Genomic DNA, 13,371 nt, shown 5'->3' with positions numbered 1-13,371 from the left:
CTTCTCTGCCCCACAAGAATGACCCTCCAGCCAAATGACAGTAAGTAAAATTTTTCAGGAAGAATGGAGAATAACTTGTTTTTCAGGTCCTGAGACTGAAAGAGAATTCTGATGTAAGCTAGAAGAAACTGAGTTGTGGCTCGGGTTAAGTCGTGTCCTAGAACAAACAGCCATTTTGCTTCATAGTCCCTTCTGAGACTTACAAATATTCTCCTGCCCAATTTCTGGCTGGATTTGTGTTTCAATGTTTAGAAGGGAGAAGTGTAATTCTAAGGAATATTTCAGAGATGACTACTTAAGAGCTTTACAAGCTACTTGTCATATATATTATCATTACCGCAAAGACTCTGGTTTTTACTGAGCTTAGTGATAATTTTATAAATATCATCAATATTATCCTGATTTAATACATAAGGCTTGAGGATTGGGTACTTTGAAGTTACTTGCTTCCAGTCATAAATCAATAAGTAGTAGAATAAGAATGCAAGGGCTGGGAATGTGGCTTCATGGCAGAGTACTTGCCTAGCATGCAAGAAGCCCTGGGTTCAATGCCTCAGTACCACATACACAGAAAAAGCCAGAAGTGGCAGTGTGGCTCAAGTGGTAGAGTGCTAGCCTTGAGCAAAAGAAGCTCAGGGACAGTGCCCAGGCCGTGAGTTCAAGCTCCAGGACTGGCACAAAAATAAATGCAAAAGCTCTAAAATTATGTTACTCAATATAGCTCGTTCATTCTCATTTTTGGTACTATACATTCAAACTGTTCAGAGAGATGTGTGTTCTCAGCTTGGGTCACTGACTCGATTCCTTGGTCTCCAAATGGTCGTTTTTATCTTGTTCCCATAATCTCTGTAGCAAACATAGAAGAGGAGATGGCAGAAGCATTACCTCCTATCACATAAGCATCTCTCTCATGACATTCATTCTCATTTTCTCCTCCTCCTTCCTTGGAGGTAAGTCATCTTATGCCTAGGGGTGGTTTTGAACTCAATGGGCTCACGATGCTCCCACCTCAGCCTGCTAGTGTTGGAACTATAGGCATAAATCACAGTGCCTACATTCCCTATCTCTCTTTCCATGCTCTGCCCATTTTTTTCTTTTTTTATCCTTTCCCTTGCCATGACTCTACACTGGTCAACAGCATCTACGAATACTCAGTTGTGAACAGTGGAGGGCAGTAAAGTACAAGGTAAAGAAAACATATTGACCCTAGGGGGTTCTTATACTCTAGCTAACTAAGTTGTTGTAATCTTGGGCAAATTACTTACTAGGGTCACTAGTCATCATTTACAACAAACGAATAGAAAAATGTAGTTGGAAAGCCTCAAAAAACACTGAGCTTCTCAGCTCAGTGCCAGATGGTACATCACTATCACTGCTTAGAGCCATACAAGACCTATCTTAAGTCCCAATTCATAGCCAGAACAGTCCCAGGGGCAGTACCAAACCTAAGAACCAACAATTTTCTTTAAAGTACTATTGCAGGTGAACTAATGCAGCAATGGCACTCACTGGATACTATGTTGAAAATGAATTATACAAGGGAAGAGTGACATTTTCCTAAAAGAAACTCTTTACATGACTTATGTAACTGTAACCACTCTGTACATCACTTTTATAGTAACAATACATTTTTTAAAAAAAGAAACTAATTTTGTTTTTAAAATGTTTCCTTTTAATTAAAAGCCCAGCTTCAGGGCTGGGATGAAGCTCAGTGGCAAAGTGCTTGCCTAGTAACATTCTGGGTTCAATCCCCAGTACCGAAAAAGAGAAAAGACCACAAAAGTACAGTTTAAAAGAAAGTCCAGCTGAGTGGTATTGTGGCTCAAAGTGGTAGAGAGCTAACCTTGAGCTGAAGAGCTCAGGGAGAGTGCCCAGGCCCAGTGTTCAAGCCCTACAACCAACCAAAAAAAAAAAAAAAAAAGTCCAGCTGCAGATATATAAAAACACATACTGAAAATAAAGAAAAGATTTTTCCTGTCTTTTGCCTTTTATAAATATGAGATAAGTTTAAAATCCATTTAAACCTAATTTGTCTTAAAGTTAGAACAAATGTTCTAGTTACAAATAAGCAAAGCACTAAAGCTGACACTGTCTAGGAATGCTTCAAATTTAAATCCCTTGGGAACATTAATGATCAGGCTACACAAGTTTTCCCTTTAGACTCTGACTCAAAAACACGTAAATTCTTACTTAGATCATGTCCCTTTTAACATCTCAGGTCTTCTATGAAGTGGGAGTATATGGCTCTTTTGTCTTGAGGAAATAATCAAAATCTAGAGCCCAAGGCAAGCTTTCTACCCTACCCTGTCTTACTTGGCCCCATTGCTCAAAACAAAGATTTTGTATTCAGCTCTGGATATAGCTCTAGCTGGTTCAATCTCTTAAGACCCTGGATAAAGGAAACATTTTGGAAAGTATTCATTTTTGAGACTATCTCATGGATTATAACCAACATTTAAGGGTATTTTAGGACAGCATTTTTAGCAAGAAGCCTGCCTTTGTAAGAAATTAAATATACACATTCCCTAGTGTCAATAATTTTTTTCCTCCACAAAAAAACATTCTTGGCACACAAAAAAATGTTCTGTAAGTAGTGTTTTTAGAATTATATGGTATTGTTTGGTTTTGTACCAGCACTGTGGCTTGAACTCAGGGCTTTGCATTCCCAACATTTTGCTCAAATCTAGTATTCTATCACACGAGCCACACCTGGTTGCTGGTTAATTGGAGATAGTGTCTCTTGTACCATTTTGCCCAGGGTGGATCCAAAACTCCACCCTCAGATATCAGCCTCTTGAGCCAGGATTACAAGCTTCAGCCACTGGTACCAGGCTAGTTATTATTTTGATGCTGCCTTTTTTTTCTTGTTTTGGTCAGTTGTGCGGCTTGAACTCTGGGCCTGGGTGCTGCCCCTGAGCTCTTCAGCTCAAGGCTAGTGCTCTACCACTTAAGCCACAGAGCCAATTCTAGTTTTCTGGTGGTTAATTGGAGATGAGTCTCACGGACTTTCCTGCCCAGGCTGGCTCTGAACCACACAATCCTCACATCTCAGCTTCCTGAGTAGCTAGGATTACAGGCATAAGCCTCCAGCACCCAACCTGACACATTATTTCTTAAGCCTAAAATTTCCTCACTCCTATTTCCTCCCCAGTTCTTATGTTACCATTTTTGTTGCTAGCATATCCTCAAGGCAAATATGCCTAGCAGAGAGTGGGGTTCAGTACACATCTACTGAATAGCCCCAAACAAGCTCAAGAACTATTTTAAGATTTCAATTATCTTTGGTCTCTCTTGAAACTTATACATGAGACATCCCTTCTTCAGTATTTATATTCAACTGTAAAGCAATTTTTTGTGCAATGATCCAATGAAAAAGCAAAAAGTTATGGTGGAGTCTGGATACAATAGCTTAGACAATAATTTCAGCTACTTGTGAGGAGGCTCAAAGCTAGTCCACGGAAGTCAGTGAGACCCACCACCACCACTGCAAAGAGCTCTGTGTGTGTGGTACACGCCTATCATCCCAGATGTAATATAATCCCAGCTACTCAGGAGGTGTAAACAGGAGGCCAGTAAACATAAGATCCTACTTCAAAAAATAACTAAAGCAAAAAAGGGACGGGGTTATGGCTCAAGTGGCAGAGTACCTGCCTAGAAAGCATAAGGCTGAGTCCAACTCCCTAGTGCCACCAAAAAAAGAAAACAGAAAAGGAAGTGATGGAGAACCCTGTTCTACTTTAGAAACCATGGGAAGGCAGAAGATCAATTAAAAAGCTGGAAAATGTTATACAAAATGTCAGTAGTGGGGCTAGGAATATGGCCTAGCGGTAAAGTGCTTGCCTCGTATACATGAAGCCCTGGGTTCGATTCCTTAGCACCACATATATAGAAAAAGCCAGAAGTGGTGCTGTGGTTCAAGTGGTAGAGTGCTAGCCTTGAGCAAAAAGAAGCCAGGGACAGTGCTCACGCTCTGAGTTCAAGCCCCAGAACTGGCAAAAAACCAAAACAAACAAAATGTCAATAGGAACGTTTTAGAATACAGAATCTGCTCAAACATACTGTTATTTCTTCCCTCTGTGGGTGTAGTACACAGGGAAATAAATGACAAGTCCACTAAGCCAACTGAACCTGAAATTTCCCACTTCCACGCAGAACAACACTGATTCCTAAGATTTATATGTACTTTTTACACTTTTTAAAGCAGCTTCATGTTATCTCATTTTATTCTCACTATAAACACATGAAACAGTGAGCAGAGGTACAAACTTTCCCAAATGGTAGACACCTTATCTAGAAAGACTGGAGGACTCCACCACAGCCACAAGATAGTATATGCCAGAGCTGGAATTTGAACCTAGGTCTCCTGATTCTTACTTTAATGATCTTTCACCAAATACTCTCTCCTGGGGGCTGGAATGTAGCTCAGTGGCAAAGCGCTTGCCTAGCAAGTGCAACATCCTGGGTTCGATCCCCAGAACCAAAAAAAAAAAAAAAAAAAAAGAAAGAAAAGACAAATACTCTCTCCTTCTTTAGAACTGGTAATTCAGCAGAAGACCAAAAATTTAAGAACCTATGGGTTGCCTCAGCTTAGAACATAAATCCACCAAACCTTTTACCTTTAGTTTTCCTGCTAATTCTCCTGGAAACAGGGAACCCCACAATGCAAAGATGCCAAATTCTTACACATTTCAGGATGGAAAACTTGAACAAGAAATATGAAAAGTTCCAAGCCTGGTAAACTGTGGTTTCCTCCAAGGAGTATAACTAGACCACGGGATTACCCACTATAATGATGATGGAAATGCTGGGGATCTGGTGAGCTTGTTAAGAGCTCAGAACAGCTTTAGCCCCCATCCCCTTGCTGGAGATGTTTGATTAGCTGCCCACTTACAGGACCTATCAGACTAGGCTCCATGCAGTATTCCAAAATTACAACTCTTGCTACATCATGAACATGGTGAAAATGTTATCTTAATTATGTAGCCAACATTCTAAGTAATCAAATTTCCTTTGTTTTAACTACCTCACTAGAGGTAAAGGAAGGATTATAAACCACAGCTAGGAGCTCTGATTATTTAAGAATACCATGACTCATCTAAAAAATAATCTCTGTAGTTAAAGAATACAAATTTGGGGGGCTGGGAATATGGCCTAGTGGCAAGAGTACTTGCCTTGTGTACGTGAAGCCCTGGGTTCGATTCCCCAGCATCATATATGTAGAAAAAGCCAGAAGTGGCGCTGTGGCTCAGGTGGCAGAGTGCTAGCCTTGAGCAAAAAGAACCCAGGGACAGTGCTCCAGCCCTGAGTCCAAGGCCAGGACTGGCAAAAAGAAAAAAAGAATACAAATTTGGGAGCTTTCCAATACATACCACAAAGCATGCATGTGCATAGCCAAGGAATATTACAAAATTCTTAAAGCAATTCTTCCAGTCTATCAGTTTTGGAAGTCATTTAACTATTCACTTGACTGAAGTGAATTTAAGATTTGATGAACAATTCCTAAAGCATTGGTAATGCTCTGTAGTATCTATTGGTATCTAATGTTCTGAAAAGTGGCTATGGTCACCATTTTTTGTCCCTTATATAGTCAACCTGTTAAGTGTTCATATATATAAGGCTATGAGAACTATGGGGAGATTTTTATTTTTATTTCATTCTTTTTTTTTTTTAAACGTATGCCTTTTTTGTTTGGTGTGTCAGTCATAGGGCTTGAACTCAGGGCTTATACACTATCCTTGAGGGTCTTTTTGCTTAAGGCTAGTGCTCTACTACTTGAGCCATGGTTCTACTTCTGGCTTTTTGGTAGTTTATTGGAGGTAAGACCATGGACTTTCCTGCCAGGGCTGGCTTCAAACCACAATCCTCAGGTCTCAGCTTCCTGAGTAGCTAGGAGTAGTAGGCTAGCATGAGTAGCCAGTACCCAGTTTAATGTGAAAGGAGTAAGCTCAGAAAAAGGGAAGCGGGTAGAAGGAATCAGTTCCACAAAACAGACAAAGCTACAGGCTTTTTTTTTTTTTTTTTAACATGCATTAGTAAGCTGCTATGCAGAGCAAAGGGCTTGTTTCCCTAGGCTCTGCCTCCTTTCACTCATCTATCATCAAAACAGGGATGATAACCTTCTGTCCTACCTACGTTAAGTGAATACAAATATGAGAATGACAATAAAAATCACTTGATTAGCTGTAAAGTACTGTGCATCATATAAATATTGCACACAGTTACATAGCTTACCTATAGTCGCCACATATGCACTGGGCCTGTTAATTACCAGAAAAGAAAAAAAAATGATGAAGTTCAGGACATAAATAACCAAGTAAAATGGTTAGAAATTTGCCACTATTTCTCTAGTAAACAGTTTCTTAATTGCCTTTATTTATTTTGCCAGTCCTGGGGCTTGAACTCAGGCCCTGAGCACTGTCCCTGGCTTCTTCTTTGCTCAAAGCTAGCACTCTGCCACTTGAGCCACAGCACCACTTCTGGCCTTTTCTATATACGTGGTCACGTATGTGAAGCGAGCACTTTACCTCTAGGCCCTATTCCCAGCCCTACCTTTACTTTTTTTTTTGGGGGGGGGGGGGCAGTGGGCCTTGGACTCAGGGCCTGAGCACTGTCCCTGGCTTCTTTTTGCTCAAGGCTGTAGCACTCTGCCACTTGAGCCACAGCGCCTCTTCTGGCCGTTTTCTGTATATGTGGTGCTGGGGAATCGAACCCAGGGCCTCATGTATATGAGACAAGCTCTCTTGCCACTAGGCCATATCCCCAGCCCTACTTTACTTTTGATTAAGGATAATTACAACATACAGAGTCTAGAAACTAAACACAGGTGTCTTATACTAAAGGACATGGCTAATCTTATTCCTGGAAACTGTGTATATTACTCATTACTGTTACCAGGATCATGTGACTATAAATTACTATACTATAAATTAGTAAATACTGCCAAATTCCTACATACCTACTTTTTATTGGATTTGTGAAGGTTGCTGCCATTGTTTTTTATTTTGCCAGTCCTGAGTCATGAACTCAGGGCTTAGGCACTGTCCTTGAGCTTCTTTTGCTCAAAGTTAGCACTCTACTTAGACACTTGAGCCACAGCATCACATTGGGCTTTTTCTGTTTATGTGGTACTGAGGAATCAAACCCAGAGCTTCATGTATGCTGGGCAAGCACTCTACCACTAAGCCACAAGCCTAGTATAGGTTACTGCCATTTGAGACTTTACAAAAGGAACATCAACTATATAATGTTCAGTGCAACTCAAATCTAATCTTTGCACTGGACAGAAAAGGTAACTGTTTTGTGCACCTGTTTGCACACATGCACACAGACCTCAAGGAAATACCAATACAACTTCAAAGCAAGTGATATCTATCAGATTCTAGGGCACTATTTCTAATTTTTTACATGTTAAAGCACACAGAGAAAACAATAACATCATTAAGCCTATGTATATTTAACCTGATATTGATGCCCTTACTGAAGACTATGTATCATACACACATTTCTCAGAGTATTCTGAGGAAAATGTGAGCTAACAATATTTTTACTTTGTTGTATATTCCTTGATAGGGGAATTATAGATATTATCTAGTTTTATTAAAACATTGAGAAATGAACAAGTAGGGTTGGGTGCTAGAGGCTCACTCCTATAATCGTATAATACTCAGGAGGCTGAGATCTGAGGATTGTGGTTCACAGCCAGCCCCAAAGCAGGAAAATTCATGAGAGTCTTATTTCCAGTTAACCACCAAAAACCCAGAAGTGGAGTTGTAGCACAAGTGGTAGAGCACCAGCCTTGAGAAAAAAATCTCAGGGGCAGTACCAAGGGTCCTAAATTCAAGCCCCAGGACCAGGACTGCGTGTGCAGTGTGTGTGCATGCACGTGTACACACACACACAAAGTAACATTTGAGAGTACTTTTTCCACATGTGAGCTGAACAGATAACAAGGATGTGCAGTTAGAAAGAAAAAAGCTTAGACAACATGTATGTAGAGGACTCTACCATCCTTGTCTCTGGATTTCTCAACTGTAGTGTTAAACTTTTATTGGCAACTAAGCTTTTCTGACCCTTTTCTCTCTTGACTCTTTCCCATCTAGCTCCTAAGTTCAGCTATCATCTCAGTGAGTTTAAATTCTACATATGCACTGACAGTTTTGACATTTTCCCAAAACTTCAGTCCTGATGATGTCTGTTGTACATCTCCAACTGGAAATTAACTAGAAAATACTATGGACAAACTCAAATTTATCTTCTTTCTTCAGTCTGCTCCTCCGTAATTTTCTGTTTCTGTCAGTCACACAAGCTTAGAATCTCCTAGACTTCCCTCTTCTATTCCTCAGTTCTAATCAACTGCTAAATTCTTTAATAACAGCGTACATCTCTTGGCTTATCTTCATACTGCCATAATCTTTCTTTAGCTCCTCATCACCTTCCTGCAATAATAAAAATGATAATGATGGTGATAATTACTAATATCCATTTAATGATTACTGTGTATCAGATACAGCTCCAAGTCCTTTACACTACTACTTTAATCTTCCACACAATCTTCCAAGGGGCTATCCTGTTCAATTTCTAGTGCCTTCTACTCATATTCATTTAATTTTATTCGTGTGTGTGTGTGTGTACTGAGGCTTGAATCCAAGGCCTTGCACTCTTGCTTAGCTTTTCCTATTCACAGCTGGCACTTTTACCACTTGAGCTAGAACTCCACTTCCAGATTTTTGCTGATTAATTGGACTTGAGAGTTTCTTGAATTTTTGTGCCTGGACTGGCTTGGAATTGTGTTCCTCAGACCTCAGCCTCCTGAGTAACCAGGATTACAGGCATGAGCTCCCAGTACCTGGCTCCTCTAAAGGTGTGGCCCAACCACACCAACACTGGCAAAAAAAGCCAACCAAGAGGCACCAGGCCTTGAATTCAAGCCCCATGAGAGCGAGAGCATGTGCATGCACACACACACACACACACACACACACACACACTCACACACACACCTCATATTCATTTAACAAATTTTATAAAAGCACAGCTCTAATAAAGCTATCTCAATCAACTATACTAAATCTTCAATGATCACCAATGCTGAGAAACTATTCATACTTGTTAAGTCTGTCAGGCAAAGACTTCTAACATCTTATTACAATCTCTCTAAATTTCCTTCTTTTACCATTCCTTTCTGTTCTTAACCCATCTCCTTATGCTCCAAGTAGAATGGCCCACTTATATGAAGCATACTAGCTCAAGCTATACTTTGAACCATGACCTTGTTTGGTAGTTTTTTAAAGTCTTCACAAGAAAGACATGCAGTGGGTCATAAACTGGTGAAACAACTATACAGCATACAACTTTACAATTTCCTCAAAGGTAAAGGACTACACAGCTTAGGTAAATACGTGAAAACCTAGCTTTATTTGAATATTCCCAGTCAAGCAAGTCTTGGTGTTCTACATAATGGAAACTATAGACAAGGGTTAAAACAATAGTACTTCCAAGTCCAAGGAAAAAAGGATCTCTAAGTAAATCAACACCTCAAGTTGCCTGTGGATATTTTAGTCTTCTTTCTTCACAAGGTCACAATGCTACTTTAAACATTTACAAGACATTTTTTAGTCCTTATTTTACACTAGAATTTTTTTCACTTTAGGGTACTAAACTGCAATTCAATCTGTAATATTCTAAGTAGAGAAAAAACTTTGATAAATTATTGAATGTCTTTGGGATACCAAAGAAGTGATATGAAGATAAAGGTAATAATACAAATAGAACTGACCAAGTCCTGAAGAACTGAGCCCAATACTGAGGCTGCAGAAAGAATAGACTTAAAAGGAAACTAAACTCTGCACGATATAGAAATGAAGTATTTTCTCTTCTTTTTTGTCGGTTATGGAACCTAAACTCAGGGCCTGGGTGCTGTTCCTGACCCTCTTTGTGCTCAAGGCTAGGGCTCTACCACTTGAGCCACAGTGCTTCTTCTGGCTGCTAAGTAGTTAATTGGAAGTAAGAGTCTCACAAGGACTTTCCTACGCAGGCTGGCTTTGAACATCAATCCTCCGATCTCAGCCTCCTGAGTAGCTAAGATTACAGGTGTGAGCCACTGGTACCCAGCATAAATTAAGTATATTCTATCCAATTGTGTCTATAGAATTTCCAGCCACAGTATACTTCAGAACTTACATATTATACAAGTTATATAAATAACTGGAATAAATTAAAAAAGTACTAGCTGGCATGCAGGTGCTGTTTGTATACAATCATTTACTTTGTAATGCATAAAAGTAACCCAGCTCTCTGGGACACCTCAGCCAGGTGGGCACTATTAACTTCCTTGCTGATTCTCGTGTTTCTGAATAAGCAATTGGCTGAGGCAAGAGATCCTCAGATCCCAAAAGAGACACCAAGTCTGCTGTCACAGCAAAATTTCTAACCAAGATTCCACATGTAGACTTCTGATCCTCTTCCATGGCCTATTTTCTCTCCCTTCCTCAGTGTCCAAATAGCAAATCTGTACAGATGCACTAAAAGAAAGATAAACATCAAAGATACAAAGTAAAACCAACTTAAAAGAATAAAAGAAATGTACAATGAATTCAGTGGGAGCTGAATCTCTCATCTTGCACTGGCCAGTCACTAAAAAGCTGAAAGGCCTTCACAAGAACACCAGATCTCTCTGGTCCTCCATTTGTTTTATAAGAAAGGAACTTGACTAGATCCCTAAATTATTCCAAATGTTTAAGGATCTGGTTCAGTGGTAGACCACTTGCCTAAATGTTTCACATTAGCCTGATTAGGACAGTATTCAAAGTCTGGATGAATGTTATTGGAGATAGGAATTAACAAAAATAACTGAAGATGACCATGATTCACTTCAAGAATGCTTTTTAGGGTTTGAAGCCCTAAGTTCAAACCCCAAGATTGCTAAAAATGGTCTTGACAATTAGACAATGTCTTGTATTATCTTATGTTTTCACATTTATTTGCATAGTTTTAGGAGTTATCTTTGTGTTATTTCCTCATTTTCCTTCCTACATAATGTATTTGTGTTTTGTTTTTTTCTCATTTAAGATTTTAATAGTTTTCTATTTTACTGAAAAGTACCAGTAAAAAAAAAAAAAAGAATGCTTTTTAGGGGCTAGGAGTATAGCTTAGTGGTAGAGTGCTTGTTAGAAGACCTGGATTTGGGTTCTACCTCAAGCACTGAGAAGAAAGAAAGAAAGAAAAAAAAAGACGGGATTATAAAGAACGCTTTTTAGGTTACTGAAACCCTTCCCAGACATATACATCCCTGGAACTGGCCTTTCATTTGGGGGGTTAACATTAACTTTGCAAAAGCTCCTGTCTGAATATGAGAATACATAGAACATGAATGCAGGGGCTGGAAATGTGGCTTAGGGTAGAGTGCTTGCCTAGCATGTGTGAAGCCATGGGTTCAAATCCTCAGCACCACATATATAGAAAAGGCTGGAAGTGGCGCTGTAGATCAGGTGGTAAGGTGGTAGAGTGCTAGCCTTGAGCAAAAAGAAGCCAGGGACAGTGCTCAGGCCTTGAATCCCAAGCCCCAGAAATGGCAAGGAAAAAAAAAAAAAAGAACATCAATACAGACTGACCATGCCAAAGAAGTGACTTATAGGACAGAATAACAAAATATTGAGGGGCAGGGGCAGCAAAGAAGTACTAAAAATAAGTAACAGTAGACAAATAAAATGGGTGTGAAAGAAATGTCATGGAAAAGAACTCTCCATGCTTTCCACTGTTTATGTTAAAGATTCATCTTACAACATCAACTGTGCAAAATTCATGCTACTGCTTAGTAGTTTGATAGCCTTTAAAAAAAAGTCTTCATTCCAACATTTAGTTACTTGCCACTACTCCTAGCTGTGACTGAACACTGATAGAAAGATGTAACCACAAAGCAAACTAAAAACAGCTCCAGTAAATAGTTGGTGCCCTAATACCTCCTCCCCACCCCCACCCTCACCTCTACCAGATAAAAATCAGCAACCTTACAACTTACCTGCATTATATACAATGCAAATCTCAGTATTCAATCAGAACAGGCTCCCAGTCTTTATTCTGAAACTTTCCTAAATCTAAGCATTCTGACTTCATCTAATTTGGAGGCTCTGAAATTTGAATAAAGGGATTAAAATAGTTCTTGTAAGAATTTTGATGTAAGTTGGCACGGGTAGCTCTGCAATCCTAGCTAGTCAGGAGGCTGAGATCTGAGGATGACGGTTCAAAGCCAGTCCAGGGAGGAAAATCTATGACACTCTTATCTCCAATTAACCACCAAAAAGCTGGAAGTGGAGCTGTGGCTCAAGTGGCAGAGTACTAGCCATTAAGCAAAACAACTCAGGAACAGTGCTCAAGCCCTAAGACACACACAAACACACACATGCACACTAGCATGCATGCAGAAGGAAAAGAGAGGGGGAGGAAAGGAGGGAGAGGAGAGGAGGGATGGAGGGAGGGAGGGAGGGAGGGAAAGAAAAGAAAGGGGAAGGGGAAAGGGAAAGGGAAAGGAAAAGGGAAAGGGAAAGGGAAAGGGAAAGAGTAGGGAAAGGGAGAGGAGGACAGGGGAGGAGGGAAGGAAGTTAAATTGATGGACTTAGGTATCAATGACTCATACCTATAAGTCTATAATCCTAGCTATTCAGGAGGTTGAGACCTGAGGAGAGAAGTTTGAAAAATCTGGGAGATTGACTACCTCCAATTAACCATTGTGAGGCCCCGAGCTTAAGTCACCATACTGGCACATAAACATATAAAAAAGGAATCTTGAAGGATAATAATAGTCTCAACATACACATTATATAGATAGGACCCTGTTAACAGATAGGAATAGGCAGGTAAAGCCATGTGTGGCTGGTTTAAACAAACCCCTCTGTCAATATATTAAACATGAATATTTTTTCTTTGATGCCACACCTCCATTAAATCCCTCAATTAGTTTGGATCAGTAACTAATATTTTATACAGTAATTCATAAAGTGCAAAAGCACATTGACATACATTAACATAAATTAAGATTCACCACAAAATAAGAAGATACTATTTTTAGGTCCCATTTTTACATATGAGGAGGCTGACACTAAATGGCTGACTTGCCCACGCTCAGAATGCTGGGCAACAGAGCTGAGTGAAACTTGAACACAGAACTCTTGACTTTAAATGGCTTGTACTGTGCTGACTCAAAATACTGTTACTAACTCTCACTCTACATCTAAGCCTCCTCTCAACACCCACATAGCCATCCTCCAGTCTAAATTACAATTTGTTCTAGAAGGCATTTCTTTATTCTTTCTTAAAATAAAGTTTGTATTATTTCCCTGGAAAATATTTACCTGTCTAAAGTGTTAGTGACAGGAT

At 39.7% G+C, this 13,371-nt stretch overlaps 1 protein-coding gene across 6 annotated transcripts in view; it reads right to left on the bottom strand.

The window, feature by feature from the left end:
- Nfyc (nuclear transcription factor Y subunit gamma) overlaps positions 1-13,371 on the bottom strand; it is a 75,024-nt gene that overhangs the window by 38,691 nt on the left and 22,962 nt on the right. Inside the window, exon 1 of one of the 6 annotated variants that reach the window (XM_048351007.1) lies at positions 6,232-6,252. The exons of the other annotated variants lie outside the window; for them this stretch is intronic. The gene's annotated coding sequence lies outside the window, so the exon portion shown is untranslated. Of the gene's footprint in view, positions 1-6,231; positions 6,253-13,371 lie in introns of those variants that run through there. 6 annotated transcript variants of the gene reach the window in all.

The sequence above is a fragment of the Perognathus longimembris genome, chromosome 7 (assembly GCF_023159225.1).
Source record: "Perognathus longimembris pacificus isolate PPM17 chromosome 7, ASM2315922v1, whole genome shotgun sequence".
NCBI lineage: Eukaryota > Metazoa > Chordata > Mammalia > Rodentia > Heteromyidae > Perognathus > Perognathus longimembris.
The sequence above is the reverse complement of the archived record's forward strand: the minus strand, read 5'-3'. Positions and strand labels throughout refer to the sequence as shown.